The sequence below is a fragment of the Parasteatoda tepidariorum genome, chromosome X2 (genome assembly GCF_043381705.1).
Source record: "Parasteatoda tepidariorum isolate YZ-2023 chromosome X2, CAS_Ptep_4.0, whole genome shotgun sequence".
NCBI classification, from domain to species: domain Eukaryota; kingdom Metazoa; phylum Arthropoda; class Arachnida; order Araneae; family Theridiidae; genus Parasteatoda; species Parasteatoda tepidariorum.
This window is the reverse complement of record NC_092215.1, coordinates 26,318,862-26,335,763: the sequence shown is the minus strand read 5'-3', so window position 1 is coordinate 26,335,763 and position 16,902 is coordinate 26,318,862. Positions and strand designations below refer to the sequence as shown.

At 28.9% G+C, this 16,902-nt stretch overlaps 1 protein-coding gene across 2 annotated transcripts in view; it reads right to left on the bottom strand.

Moving 5' to 3' along the window:
• LOC107455117 (DNA ligase 1) overlaps positions 1 to 16,902 on the bottom strand; it is a 340,752-nt gene that overhangs the window by 308,389 nt on the left and 15,461 nt on the right. The gene's annotated exons all lie outside the window — the stretch shown is intronic.

The window sequence follows — 16,902 nt, the reverse complement described above, 5'->3', positions numbered from 1 at the left end:
GAATCATTTGATTCTCACATAAATGTCTAATTTTTTACCTATGATTCTTTTTGCTTTGTATTTCACACTTGCGTGCGATCATTTAAAACGTGTAACAGAAGCAATAGAAAAATCAGCCTCAGATTCTTATGGAAATTACAGTCATCTGCTTTGTTCTTATATTACCGTTAAAAAGCTTATTTCATCCGCAGACAATGAAACATCGCTTTTCACTTTTGTTGAATTTATTTATAATAATGTAAGCATGTCTACTATCATTCATTCGTCTGACTATACTCGATATGTGGCATGGAATGAGTGCTTAAGAAACACTGGAATTTTCATTTTGAGGACTATTCCTTGTTCTTTAGTGTCTGAAGCTTCTGAAAATGTATCAACAAAGATTCAATATGCCTTAAGCAGTCCAGAATTTGCCTGTTTCATGTCAGTTTGCTCAATACCCTCCCATTTAACTGTCTGGAAAAATAGTACCCATTCAGAGAGGTTATGCATTAGGAACTATTCTCACTTATACGCTTTTGATGGAAACCTTATACGACCAATAATAAACTGTAGATCGAAACACAGTTTAATGAGTGTCTTCAGTGTAACGTCATTTTGGTTACTATTATCGTTTACCACAAAAGGGAACAATTTTTTTTCATGCATGAGATTTTTTAAACAGAACTTAAATATTTTTGCATCACTTATTTCAAATCTGCCACCCGTTCTTCTCTACAGTTATATAAAATTTATTAATATTATATATATGTAATATTACAGTAATATCCGTTGAACCGTAGTTGAAAAGCCGACCCAATTTGTTGGGTATACGACTAGTAATGTTCAACTCCGTAGCCTTGTCATTTTGAACCAATCTAGAAGACAAGGAAATTCCGGGATCAAATATTGCGAGTAATTTATAAATTTGAAAAATAAGTAAAGAATGAATAAATCATTACTGAGAAGCATTGTAAAATCATGCTAAAAGCTGAAAAGCATATACCCTCACAATTAAAGAGCTTGATGAAAGAACCAGGTAAGAGACATTTTTAAAAGAATTAATGAATCAGAAAAATAACAAAAATTGGTTGCAACAATATGGGTATGTTTAATGTAACAAAACTGTTTTTGTCTTCACTTTAATCTTAACATAACTAATCACATCAGTTTTTTGCATGCTTGCATGATTTTTATTTCAAACTGGCAGTGGTAAACAAAAAAAGCAAAGAATTATTAGTTCTGCTTTCTAATAAATTGGTAATAAAATAGTTCGGATGCAACTTCTCTTTCGTTCTGAAAATGTCACCTACCTGATTCCTCCACTGAATTTTTCAATTAATGTAGAGAAATTAATTTAAATTTTTTTCTTCAATATTATTTGTTGCCCCTTTTAGTGGCTTTACGTTTTTGTAGTAAACAAGACTCTTTTTTTGTAGTTCATTCTATTTAAGTAAATATAAAATGTATTTAGCATCACTTGGCATGATGCTATTGCTAGCGGACAATTCATAATAGTTAAAATTTACCACTATCAAGTAATCAAGTAATATATTTCTTTCGAGGGACAGTAAAACAATTGTTTCCAAAGTATCGGTATTAAAACTGCATAGTATTGGTGCTGTTTTAATAATCAGCAAATATATAAATATACTGTTTTATACCTATATTAGTATATTTGTTACTCATTACATAACCTTTCAACATTCGAGTTTTGTGAAAAATACATTTGTAAGTGACAGACAACTAAGGCCGTCATTTTTTTTTTAAAAAAAAGGGAGAAAAAATAATTTAGAACTTGATAAGGATTTTGGAACATTCCTCTATCCGTTTAATTTACTGTAAAATATCTATAAGTAGTGGTGGAGAGAATTTCTTTCAATTCTAATTCACTAAAATGTTAATACATTATCTTTGCTACCACTGAAAAAAATACTTTCTGAAACTACGGAAAACCGGTTGTAGAATTCTTATCAAAACTGCATCAATTACTATAATACCGATAGTACATATTACCGTTAGTAGTAAACAATAATTAAGCGTTATCTGTGAATGGCGATTTTCTACGGTTTTCCTAAACGAATTTCCCACTAACCTTTTTTTTAAACTTTGCTTTTTAACTCATAGCTATTTCACTTTATTTTAATTAATACATATTACCAATATTAATAAAGTACAAGTATCGGTAATAGTATCGCGATTTTTTACGGCTCGCCATAATAAATAAGTATTTTCCCTTTTTTTCATCTTTTTTTTTTGCTTTTTAGACATAAGTTTTCTTTATATCAATTCACATATTACCAACATTAATTAAGTATGACGATTTCTTAAGGTTTTTCTAGATAAATAAATATCTTTACTCCATTACTTTTTCCTTCTAGTGCGTATATTTCTTTTATTTCAATATGCATATATTACCTAAATTAACTAAGCACCATTGGCGCCAATAACAATAGGGTGATTTTTTACGTTTCTCATAAAAGAATAATACCAAAATCCCATTACTTTTGCATTTAAATACATAAAATATTTTTTTTCTCTATTCAATGGGATATATGAGGCCAGGATTGCCTGGTTGGTAAGGCATTGGGCTCAAGTTCAAGAGGTCATGCGCTCGATTCCTGCCGGTCGAAGACTCCCCCTGTAGTAAATGGTGACTGGTGTACGTTATATCTGTGTAGAGTCACAAAGTCCTCCATATTCCTATAACAAATCATACCTCTGGGGGTACTGATCCAGGAGTGTCCTTGTCTTCCGAATTGGTCTAAAATTACAAGTCTACGGAGTTGAACATTAGTCGTCGTGAACCCAAAATTGGATAGGCTGTTCAACGAGGATTTAAAATATAAAATTAAATGGTATGTATGAAAGTGACGTAGTGTGGGTATTTCGATCCTGATTGGTTGATGAAACGCGGCATTTGTTTACGTTAGTAACTCTGCTTTTCATTATATTTTGAGTTAGCCAAGCCCGTCAGTATCAATTCTTTTGAGCGGCACATTCTATATTCTTTCACATAAATTTCAATCCTTTCACTATATATTTCTTATTTAACACAAAGACAATTACAATATATCTATAACCGATTAACTAGCCCCGAGTTCGTAGGTCACATGTTTGTATGAGTGATCCTCTTATTTTTGAGTTGCAAGTATCCAATTCCATACTTTTTAGAATCTTATGAATTTGAGATTATATAGCAGAAATATTTTTTGCTTAAGTCAACTTTTAGAAACAGAGTTCTTTAAAGTCAACAATTGCTATAAAACAATAAAACTACTGCCATCTCATACCAAGAACATGCAGTTAGCTGTTACATTATAAATTTTTTGGAATCCTTGCGATACTATTTCGAGTTGGCCCATCAAGTATCATTTGAGTATCTCATTATATATACTTTCACAAAGATTTCAATGCTTTCACTCTATATTTCTTACTTAACACAAAGAAGCCGCGTGAAACATAAAGAAACTAATTATGCATCGAAGTAGTCAGGTACAAGAAACAAACACCAAGGTTACTGTAATATACATTAAGCGAATAATAAATCTAAGTTGAGTAAAAGACGAGAAAGAATTATATTTCAACAAATTCGATGTTCAATACCGTGCTGTATTTAATTAACATTTTAACTTATGCGGTGAAACTTAGCACAACTTTAACACGCGATTTCGCTTATAGATGATCAGCTGGCGCTGACATCATAAGTCACATGTGTGTGACTTTCTTCTTCTTGAAGTGCAAGTACAGCACAAGTATCGATGATTTTAAATAAAAAATTTTTAGAAACACGTTTTAAAAGAAATATTATAAATGATAAAAATAAAAAGAACGCGGTGGTATCAGGCAACTTTTAAAGTATAAATTTGGTGAAGTAGGCCATGCGTGCTACCACGTAATGTTGTTCTGACATAGTGAATATAAAATAACTTAATATTTAAATAAGTGCAATAAACTATTCTTTTTTGATCAAATACAGCTATAAGCTAGAAATTATCACTGATGTTATCTTTAAAATTTGTGAAAATTGAATCATCGGGTGTGTTTGTAATCCTGAGATGTGAGGGCCTCAAAAATTGCACAATCTTCCGAGTTTAATCGGTAGGGCGATTTTACGAACGATTCCGAACAGACAGCTGTCTGCTATTTCTAAACATACTTTTATTCGTAAAATCGGGCGATCTTCTTTCATAATTTAAGAAATTAATATTCTTTATTTATTTTGCAACGGATTTTATGTAGTTCATTATATTTTATTATCGGATTTTATGGATCGATCATTAATAGGTATGGAAATCTGTAGTAAATATTAAAACACTAAAATGCATGTTTTGAATTATGTTGAGTTAGTGCTAGGAATTTTGTCTGACATATTTTTCGCTTTTTAATTAGATTCTTTTTTTTTTTTGAAAAATATAACATTCATTAGACCTTTCTATTTAATATCAAGGTTTGACGAGTTGCTTTGCACTAATTGGTATAAAAAATTGGTATATGTTCTTTATGTCTAATATCTGACATAGTTATAGTTTAAAATTGTTCTATGCTATCCCTTCGAAGTTAAATAATGTACATAAATGATTTAAAAAAATTTCAATCCCTAATTAAAAAAACTTAATATCTATTTTCTGATTCTTTCGAAGAGTTTTTTGTTATCAAGATTATGTAGTTGGAAAAAAATTCAATTGTTATTTAAAATTGAAAATTCAACTTAATTTAGATGATGTTTATTGATTAGTAGATGTAGTTTTAATCTGTATATCAAATATATGTGATTATGTGATTAATATGTTGTTTTATTGTTGTGTTATTCTAGGTCTTGTTCCTGTTTTATACTATGAAATAATTATAGAAACTGATGTTGACTGGAAAGCTGTAATAAATTGTCATAATTCTGTGGTGATAAATGAATTGTAGTGGTATCATCCTGGAAGAATTAATAAAAATAGAATTTATTGTTATAATATCTTATTTTTGCAAATAAAATTGTCCACACTATAAAGAAATGTCTACCTTTTTAAAATGTTTGACTTATAAGCAGGACTGTTGATTTTACAAATTCCTATGAAATAAAATCAACTTTTATAACATTTATTTTTGTTTTGTTTTACTCAGACATTTGTCTTAAAAAATGCATTGATTGAAAATTATTCAATAATCAAGAATATTTTCTAAATAAGGATTAAGTACATATCTGAAATTTAGTTGATCTAAGTTGATAAAAGCTACAGTATTTTAATCTGATATATAATTTAGTGGTATTTATTTTATTTTCAATAATTGATTATTTTAATTAAAATTTTTTGTTTTGATAACTTTATGAAATTTTAAGCAGTCTTGAGATAAAATATTCTTTCCTCAATTTGTTGGTTACCTGTGTTCAATAATGTATCACAGGTGGTAAACTTAGGTTTGAAGAGGTTAAAAATTACCTATAATATCATTTATAAGTAGAGATAAAATTTTTAAAGAAAAATAATTCTTTATATGTTTCAGCATCCTATAAAAATATATTCTGTTTATTAATATAAAAATAATTATTGAATCTAAAAACGTTTTGAATAATCTAAAATGTTTTCATTGTATCTTTTAATGTAAAAATATTAGTTTCTGTTAATTCAATTGTATTAATGAACGTTTATTATATGCTACCTGTTATATATTATATGTTTGTATAGTTTTAGACATATATTATAGTATCTTATATTCCTTTACCAGAAATTTTAAAACTGCAATTTAAAATTCATGAGATTATTGTTTTCAAATTGTTTTTTAGTTTTAGACATATATTATAGTATCTTATATTCCTTTACCAGAAATTTTAAAACTGCAATTTAAAATTCATGAGNTGTTCAGTAATGTATCACAGGTGGTAAACTTAGGTTTGAAGAGGTTAAAAATTACCTATAATATCATTTATAAGTAGAGATAAAATTTTTAAAGAAAAATAATTCTTTATATGTTTCAGCATCCTATAAAAATATATTCTGTTTATTAATATAAAAATAATTATTGAATCTAAAAACGTTTTGAATAATCTAAAATGTTTTCATTGTATCTTTTAATGTAAAAATATTAGTTTCTGTTAATTCAATTGTATTAATGAACGTTTATTATATGCTACCTGTTATATATTATATGTTTGTATAGTTTTAGACATATATTATAGTATCTTATATTCCTTTACCAGAAATTTTAAAACTGCAATTTAAAATTCATGAGATTATTGTTTTCAAATTGTTTTTTAGTTTTAGACATATATTATAGTATCTTATATTCCTTTACCAGAAATTTTAAAACTGCAATTTAAAATTCATGAGATTATTGTTTTCAAATTGTTTTTTAGTTTTAGACATATATTATAGTATCTTATATTCCTTTACCAGAAATTTTAAAACTGCAATTTAAAATTCATGAGATTATTGTTTTCAAATTGTTTTTTAGTTTTAGACATATATTATAGTATCTTATATTCCTTTACCAGAAATTTTAAAACTGCAATTTAAAATTCATGAGATTATTGTTTTCAAATTGTTTTTTAGTTTTCACTTATTTAGGAATTGCTAGAAAATTAATTCTTATCATTTAGTCTGCAATTATAATTTGTTTAAATATTTGATATTTCTTTTTGAAAAAGAGTTGTGTAATTTTTTCAACTAGGCTTCACATAAAACTATTGCTTTCTAAGTGGTTTAACTCAAATGTGCAAAAAACTTGCAATTCCTGTTCATGTACAATAGTAGTAGTGTCCAAGAATTAAAACTACTGTAATCACTCCTTTTTTCTCTTTTTTTTAAATTTGTAGTGTTGTGTGATACTTTAAAAAAAAAATAAAGTAGTCTTAAAAAATATTTTATATTGACTTATGACAAATACACTGTTCACAAAAATTAAAGAAACACATGAAATATCAATTTTATATACTTTCTCCCTTAATTCTTTTGAATAGTGTACTTTCAATGTTAAGGAGGAAACAATATTGAAACGCAACTAATTTTTTCGAATCTGATTGGCAGATATGCATAATGTATACAAACACTGTTTAACAGAAAAATTGTCACCATTGTAAATTTCTTTAATATTACTCACTTTTATAAATTTAAATTCCGATTATAACAATATACTGATTTGTAGGTAGACTCAAAAATATGAAATATATATGCATTTTGAGTATTCATTGTATATATATATATATATACAATTATACAATGCATAGTAAAAAAATGTACAAAATAGATATAAATAAATGGTCAAAATTTTTATATTCTATCCTGGAAAGAGATTTAGTGGAATTTGCCGCAATAATAGAAAATTTGGTTAGTCAATAACTAGTTTTATATCTTCCAAAATCCTTCATCTTCCAAATCCTTCCTTAAATTTAAAAAAAAAATGTGCTGGTATGTATAACAACTAACATAGAAATTTTAAAGAAGTCAGAACACTTTTGAAAGAAGGAAAAAACTTTTTTGAAGAAATTTTGTCAAAATTAAAAAGCGACGAATGGGTTGTAACTAGTGGCAAGCAGTGGCCTAATTTTAGGGGAGAAAACCCCCTCCAAAATTATGCATTACATGATTAACAAACTAATGCACAGTAGGTCGGATGTTGATGTAAAAAAGTTTTTATTATGAATTTTCATTAATTTCACTATAATAGACATTTATATATACGTGTGTGTGTCAAAAGAAGATAGGAGATGAGCCTGCCTCCCCCCCCCCCAAAAAAAAACATACAATAAAACTACACCATTGGTTGAAAGAGTCAATAAATTCCTTGCAGAAAGCTTTTCATGTCATATGTATCTGCTGATTGGTACAAATGTTTGTAGGTCCTTCAATGGATGCAATCAGAATTGTGTATTACAGTATACTCTCAATATGTGGAAAACTTTTTTATGTTAAAAAAATAATTTTCTCCTTGACGTTATACATCTACCTAATGCTAATTTAAATTCCTATGTTGAAGAGTTTCTTCTCAGAACATTGTTGGGCTGAATTTTTTCGAAATAAAAAATAATTTCTATTTAATGCATAATTATTTTTGTCTTACTTTTAAAAATAAAATTATCATTGTTGTGTTTTGACTTATATGTAAATGTGTGACACACACACCCTCTCTCTCTCTTTATCCCTACAGAACGCGATTTGGCAGGCATGAGTGAAAGTAGGCAGTTAAGCTTTTGTACTCCTTATGTATAGACTGTGTATACCTTCCCTCTCTCTTTTATTAATTATGTATCTGTTTGTAATTTTGTGTGTAACTTAACCTTTTAAGATTATAGTTACACTAAAAAGGGCTGATTTACTTCAACCCACTTCCACCGGACACAAATGTATATTTCTGAAGCATTTATGTTAATTCAATAGAAAAGAATATGTATATATTCTCTGTAATTTTCACTTTGTATTGTAGAGTAAATAAAAAAGCATCAAACATCTAGCAAAACTGAAAATAATTTATGATTTTCTAGTGTTTCTTAAATATTAACTGTTAAGAAATAACACAAAGCTGAAAGTTAAAAAAAAATTTAAAAAAATGGTTTAGAATTACATACTTGCTGGTGTAAATATTTCATGTTTAAATAAACAATTTCCATATTCAAAATCATTTTCAAAATGTGTGTGATTTAAGTTCTCCCACTAAGTTCGTTTTATAAAGTAATCACTATGTTTTTTAAAATTAAGTAGTTGTAGTTAACTATATTTATACTAAAGTAGTTGTAATTAACTACAAAACTGTAGTTTTTGCACATCTGTATATGCATATATATTATATGTGCATACATATTACTTGCTAAGAATTTATAATTGAACTAAAGTAATTTGCTTTTGTTTCGTGATTTCAAATGAAAATACTTTTTTCTAAATTTAAACCTGTTATTCTTAAAATCTGTTTTGATAAAATAAAGATTATTTTTTATATAATCATTTAAATAATTGATGAAAAACACTTGGTAAATGAACGTAACAAAATCTATATTTTTGCATTGCTGTCTTTTTTCTTTTGCTAAGATATCACTTTTGAAATGACAATTGATGTACTTAAAAAATAGGGGATTGTGTAGGCCATTGGTAATATATGAAAAAGTTTTAACAATAAATAATTTTAAATGCTACCAATAAATGGAGTTACTTGCTCTGTCAAACACATCAAATGTGAACATTTTCTGATTTTTACTTTTTTTTCTGAGAAAAAAATTCTGTTATTTAATGACAAATAGAATGTCTTTTGTATACTAACTTTAAATGTGTCAATGTTAGAATTGATCTTCAGAATTCTGAATACGTATTCAAAAAGTGGACGTTCGGCTGAATGGACCTCTTTTGCCCTGACTACAGATATTATTTTGCCTTTGCTAGTTTTTTTTTCTCTATTTAGAATTTTTTTTTTTTGTATGAAACTATTAAAGTGGCTGTTAAGGATTTCAGTTTAAATAACAGTTCAAAAGGCATAGTTTATATTCATTTAAAAAAAAAATACTGCCCGATGATATATTCAGACTATTAGTTTATTAGAAATTGATTAGTTAAAATTTAATTAAGATTTTGTTTCAGATGGAAAGTGTTTTTAAGTCAAAGACAGACCAAGGATATAAATTCTAACAGATTTAAAATTAATTTTGATAAATCATTATTTGTTATATTTAGTAAACCAAAGAAGTCGATTCTTACTTAATTGAATTACTTTACTTTAATTGAATTTAATGAGGCACATTCAACCTCATGGGCTAAAATTGAATGGGTTTAATTTCTATTTTTTTGCTTGTCTATTATTCACAGTAAGCATTTTCTAACCAATTTTTATAAATTTTTGATGTAACCAAATATATAAAATAAATGTAAAATTTTGAGCTAAAGAAACCAACTAGAAAATATTACAAAAATAACTGAAAATTGACTCATATCTGACCACTCTCTCCTATTAGGGATTTCCTGGTTTATGAAAATCAAAAGTGACTTCGTTTCTTAAAAGTAAATTGTTTAATTTGTTACATGCTTCCATCTTGAAAACTAGCACAAATGTAGACTAATTAGTCCTCCCACAACAGACTCCGAAAAAAACTGTAATGCCAATGTTTTAAGACTTATAACTTTATTTTTTCAGAAGTTTGGAAATTCTCACTACATCATTTTTCTAAAAATGTATAAATAAATATTTCACATAGATTAATTTATGCGAACACTCATTGGACAACAAAATTAAAGACACAGTTTAAAAAACATAAAGCTCAAATAGTGCTTTGCAATTTATAAATATTTATTTCATGAAAGATAAGAGATACATTAGGTAACATACTAAGTAAGTCTGGTGAAAAGCGTAACGTAAGTTGTGATACAGTTGAAAAATGATTGAAATTTAATGGAAAAATTAGCCTAATTTGTTTGTCTATATGTTTATGCATTTTGCTTCACAGGTGACGTTGTAATGGAGAAATTTATATATATATGTATAATACTAACTGTTTAAAATGAATTGTTGAGTTAATTGAAACAAGAAACAAATTAATAAAATTTCTTCAGTATTTTTTAAAATTTTTTTGAAACTTTAAACAAAAAACAATGCAAACAATATGCAAATATGTCTAGTTTTATGTCATTAATTTGATGGGCCTCCAGATTTACCATTTTAAATCGGGTTTAACACATTTAAACTTTCCGGTTACAGCTCCATTTCGAAGCAAAATGCATACACCTATAGATGAAATAAGGTTACTTTTTTCAGGAAAATCCGAATTTGCAGTTAAAAATATGGGTACATCTTTAATATTTCGAAGTTGTTCCTCAACGTGCCCCAGGGTGGGGGAGAAAGATCAAGAACACTATGGAAATCTCAATATAAAGGTTGCAAAATATATAGAATCGATGTGATAAATTGTGCTTTTGTCAACTAAATTTTAGGTAAACAATTTCAGCGATTTGCGAGTCACAATTTCTCAGAATCGAGTAATTAATTTCATTCTTGTGGGATTTGTGATATTTTTCCATATGCATCCACCTTTTCTTTTAAAATAGAAACTAAACTGGTTGTTACTAATTAAAAACATGTATTTGTGAAAAGCTAAGAAACAAATGAATTGCTAAGAAATTTGTTGGAGTTAAAGTGATAACAAAATATTGTAATTAAATAAATATATTATCCTAGATTAAAAAAATACTCCGATTTTTTCCTTCTTTTTCCTGAAACGGAAAATAAAACTGAAATACATAAAAACTCATAATCATAAAATAAATCCAAACAAAACAATTACTAATGAACCAAAACTAGTAAAAGAAACCCCAAAATATCTTTTCTTACGCATTAATTTGTCTAAATGTCAATGAAACTTTTAGAGATTCGTAATTTAGAAATACGCGCCCCCTTCTCAACAATTATATCTGTTATTTATTTTTAAACATTTAAAATATATAAATAGAGACAGTAAGTTGGTGTATCTGACACCGAACTTTTTCAATTTCATCAATATATTAAAATCAAATGACTTTCTAAACTATTCAAAAACAGAATCGGTTTAAATTTTTTAGTGAATATAGTTGACTCTCATTTCTCTGAAGCACCCAAATTTGCTTTAATTCCAAAACAACTGAACCGATTAAACTTTTTTGTGACATTACGAACTATGAATTTGGCAACGGATTTAAACTCTGAATTGAGGCCCTCATGATCTCAGGAATACAAACAGACCAATCGGTGGTTAAATTTAAAACAATGGCTAACGTTTAAACCATCAGACAATCCATTTCATTTTTCGCTCATCTCGCTCGAATGGTTCGTCGTAGAATACTCTAATGTCGACAGTGACACTCCTCGTGCTTCAAACTATCTGTATGCCAAGTTTCATAGATTTCGGTTGGATGGTTTAGAAGTCTATAAGGGACGCAAACATCCACACACGGCAGACATTAATTTTAAATCATATATAGATAGCATTAGAGTGAAGCTCTTTCGTGAACGATGGTTATATTTATAGAATGAAGGAACAAAATACTTCTATGAGTAAGATCAGTTTTAAAGTAGTGTTTTTTTTCTGCTTCATTCCAATAAAAATCATTGGGTAAAAATATACTTGAGGGTGCCCCTTGGCGAAATTGGTAACTTATGCTTGGAGCCATTCCTGTTTGTACGGAACAACGTGGTAACAGGAATGGCGGACGAAACATAATGATATTTCAATAAAACATTGGAAAATTTCAACAAAGCATCGGCCAAAACTTTATAAAATTGCAATGAACCCGATATGAGCAATATTAATAAACCCAAGAAAATGCATTTTGAATCGAAACAAAAATTAATGAAGTAAGCAAAAAGAGAAAAAGAAAGAAAACAACTCACTTCTTCTTTAAGCTTGAATATCCTCATATTTAGGTGCACCGAATTCTCTAATAGCAGTTAGATACTGTCTAAATTTATCATGAATAGAATCTGTGTACCTCCATCGCCACATAAATTCGGCGAAATACGAATCAAAAATTGCGTCTGTGGTACCGGACTGGCGATGACATTTTTTCCTAAAGGCTCTTTTCATGACTGCCCACATACCTTCGATCTTATTGACCAGAAGAAAAAGTAATCTTACCAGCCGGTATCCAACTTAGAACTAACGGACCTCTGAAATCACATATACCGTTGAACATTTAAAAATAACGCTAAAATCTAAACCAATCAGAATCACGATTGGGTTTCAACATCGTCCAGCTTGGTGATCAACCGCGATTACAACTAGAATCAAGGGGCACCCTCAAATAAAGTCAACCCAAGTTAGGCTCTGCCGCGTGTGCTTCGAATACGGAGATTAATCTCCGGCTAATGTCCTTTAGTAATTTGTTAAATAATATTGCTTCCTCGCTTTATATAAGTTTATATTATTGTTTGTATTAAAATTGCTTTATATAAGTTTATAATGCTGATAACAAGGACCTCTGACATATTACAATTCTATCATACTAGGAGGCTTCGCCCCCTGCTCGCTGGCGCTCACCAACCCTCGGAACTGCTTTCACAGTTCATTTCGGATTGCTTCGCAATCCGAAATGTCTTTATAATATTGTAATGAACCCAATATAGGCAAAATTAAATACGAATCGAAAATGGCGTCTGTGGTACTGAACTGGCGGTGACATTTTTTTCAAAAGTGCCTTTTTATGACTGCCCACATGCCTTCGATCTTATTGACCAGAAGCAAACGTAACCTTACCATCCGGTATCCAACGTAGAACTAATGGACCTCTAAAATTACACATACCGTTGAACATTTAAAAGTAACACTAAAATCTAAGCCAATCGGGTTTAGACAGCGATCTAAACAACGATTGGGTTTCAACATCGCCCAACTTGGCGAGAATCAAGGGGCACCCTCAAATATAGTCTAACCAAATTATTGAATAAATATGGCATTACTTAAATTAATGTTTGTGTTTTGTAATTTTTTCATGCTGTACATATATGTAGAAACATTAAATTTTCTAATCAATTTCAAATCTTTTATTTTAGATTTTAGTTCTTTTTTTACGTAAAAAGTGCTTCTGCCATATTTTTATTTACTTCTCTTTATTTCATTCTGTCGCATAATAAATTTTACAACTATCAGTTGCGCTTTTTAATAACACTTTTACGAATGTATTCTTTTATTAGTCTAAAAGAGATAACAATGCATGTCATACATATTAATACCAGTTTTATTCAACTTTCAAACAAATATAAGAACAAAAAAAATGATGAGAAACAAAAATACTTACAAGAAGACAAATTAAAATAAATGACTATTAATATATTTATTTTACAAGATGCACTTTTATCTTCATTAACATATGCCATCCTTAGAGATTTAATATCTGAGAAATTTAATGAACTAAAATAAAAACAAATAACTAAACGATAACGAGATAAAAAATAACTTCATAATTTCAATTGGTGATTATGAACCATGTGATTTAAATCAGATTTAACTGTTACAGCTTATGATTTGAATCAGATTTTAACTGTTACAGCTTCTCTCCATTGTTCTAGTACTCTTTCACTTTTCTAAACTTCATTAAAGAGTTAATGCAACTGTTTGACAGATGATTATTAATTTGCATATCTCATCACCGTCACAATTTGCAACTTTCTTTGGTTTTTCAGCCTTCAGGGCGTCTTTTATCTCTTGCATCTTCCAAGGAAAATTCTGTTCTTGATGCCACAGTCACAACATAAAGAGGTTGATCCGAATGGGATACCTGCAAGTGACGTAATGTGGATATCTTGATAATGATTGGTTGTTGAAACGTGGCATTTGTTTACATTAGCAACTGTTCTTTCCATTCTATTTCGAGTAAGCTGAGCCCGTCGAGTGTCAGTTTTCTTAAGTGTCTCTTTCTATATTTTTTCACAAGGATTTTAATTCTTTCACTATGTATTTCTTACTTAACACAAAGGCAGACACAAAGTCATGTGGAACATAAACAAATTAATTGTGCATCGAAGTTCCAGGTACACAAAACAAAAATATATCACGGTTACAATAAAATACATAAGCAAATAATAAATCTAAGTTAACTAAAAGATGTAGACGAGAATGAATTATATTTCAACTAATTCGATTCGAAAAAAACATCTACATTAATAAGGCTTTGTTATATTTATTTGTTTAAAAGCATTGATGCAGCATGCCAACCTCATTAATATGGACTTTTTTCCTTAGTGAAAAAAATTTTAGAATTAAATAAATTTTAGAATTTGAAACAAATTGTAATAACTTTACAAAATGTAACACGACACCTTAAAGAATTAACATCTAAGAATGTTATAGAACTAAAATAATCAAGCGATTACGTCGAACTTCATAAATTCATTTGAAAATAAGGAAAGTAAATGATAAGTTTATCAATTAATCTAGTAGTTAAACTTTTTCCTGTTAAACTATTTCAGCGGAAGTTTATTCTTATTGCGCTTAAGAAAAAAAAAATGCTCTAATATGTTCTAATATCTAAAATGTTCTAATATGCTCTCTCATTAGAGAGGGCAGTTTTTATATAAACGAGCCTCTATATAACTGGTTTGTCTTTGTCTTGCAAACTTTAAATGAATTATCTCCCTTTTTTTACTTTAGAACGAACTTCCAGAGCAAAGGGTTAACCCCCCCCCCAGTAACTTGTGCACTCGAGTTAATTCGAGCACGCTAAACAGGCCAAACTGTGCACACTCGAGATAATTCGAGCGGCGTTGTATTTAATGCTGCTATAATTTTTCACACTCGAATATAATCGAGAATTGAAAAATACAATGTGAAAGCTAAGAAAAATTCCTTTTTATTGATATTTATCATTTACATGGGATTGATTGCAAGCTATAACACTCATTTATTCAAGAATAAAATATAGCCTTTTTCCATGGAACAAAAGCGCAGTATATCAAAATTGTTCACCAAAAGAAAAGTTGATCCAGGAGTGGACAATGACCCGAAGTGTGTTTGCATAAAAAAACACACTTCAGACACACAAAAAATTGATTTAGACATGGAAAAAAAATCAATTGATTTTTAACATTAAAAAAAAATTTTTTTTTTTTTTGTGACCGGTTTCTTTTAAAAAATCTGTGCGTTAAGGAGTTAAAGATACAATGGTTTATATATATATATATTTTTTCAGACACTATTTGCCACACTAGAGAAAAACAGATGTTAAATTTGAGGTCGGTGCTTGCACTCATCGAAACTGCTGTGTTACTCACAGTCAAAAATGCATATCGTGGAACTACCCCACTTTTGCATTGAGTCCCTTAGCTATAGTTTGCAAATATAGCAAAAAAATTTTTTAACCTCTTTAATATTTCAACTTGCATTTCTTGTAAAAAATGTACAGACTTGTAATAAAGCAACTCGTCATTTAAAGATCTCTCTGTTATTTTAATTAACAAACTTTTTTAAACAATAATTAGAGTTTGCCATAAATCAACCCTACTCCGTTGCAAGTTAAGAAAAGACCATTGTGGTATAGGATTTAAGTCATCATCCGCGACTACCTACAGTTCTGTTTTATTCAGCTGTCAAATTATAAAAGTACTAGGAGGCTTCGCCCCCTGCTCGCTGGCGCTCGCCAACCCCCGGAACTGCTTTCGCAGTTCATTTCGGATGGCTTTGCAATCCAAAGCTCGCTTTGCTCGCTCATTGGATACGTTCTTAACGTCCAGCTTTTGCATACTTTTTTGAATACTGAAGTTCCGAAAACTTTTCATTGTAGAAAATTCTAAACCTGTGCATTTCAATATTAATCTGAAAATGAAAGCAGTTCACATATTTTCCTCATCACACTATTTTAAATTTCAGTTGTTGAGAAAAGTAACTGTTATAAGTTTTGTTTCAAAGTCTTACCCACCAGAGGGCTAAAGCCATGTGTTGTAAAACAATATGAAATAGTAGTCTGCCACTAAACGCCGGATGTAAAGCATCGGTTTTGATGAAGATAATTTTGTATTTTTAATTCTCTGAAGGGCGCCACCCTAATAATATGGAATTTGTAAAATAAATGTAGATATTTTTGATTGTTGATGAAGCCCATCATTTTGTGTTTTCATCAATGTTCAGAAGCAGAACAATTATAAATTTTTTATTTTGTCACAAAAATATAAAATGTATAAAAAAAAAAAGAAAAGAGTAAGAAAATGAGTATAGTCATAGAAAAAGTTAAAATTATAATATAGTATTTGTCAGTTAAAATAAAACTCTTTGCTTAAGTCATTTCTAACAATTCAAATTTCTCCGAGGCAATTCTGAAGTATAAATTAAGGTAGTATTGTTAAGTTGAAACACAATATTTTTAGTTTTGATGTCAACAATACAGTTTAATTTTCACAAAAACGATTGCTTCCATTGTTAAATTCAATGTCAACTTTTTCTGAGGCAACTCTTAACCTCTAAATGTTACTTTTTTATGTACACATTTCTAAACG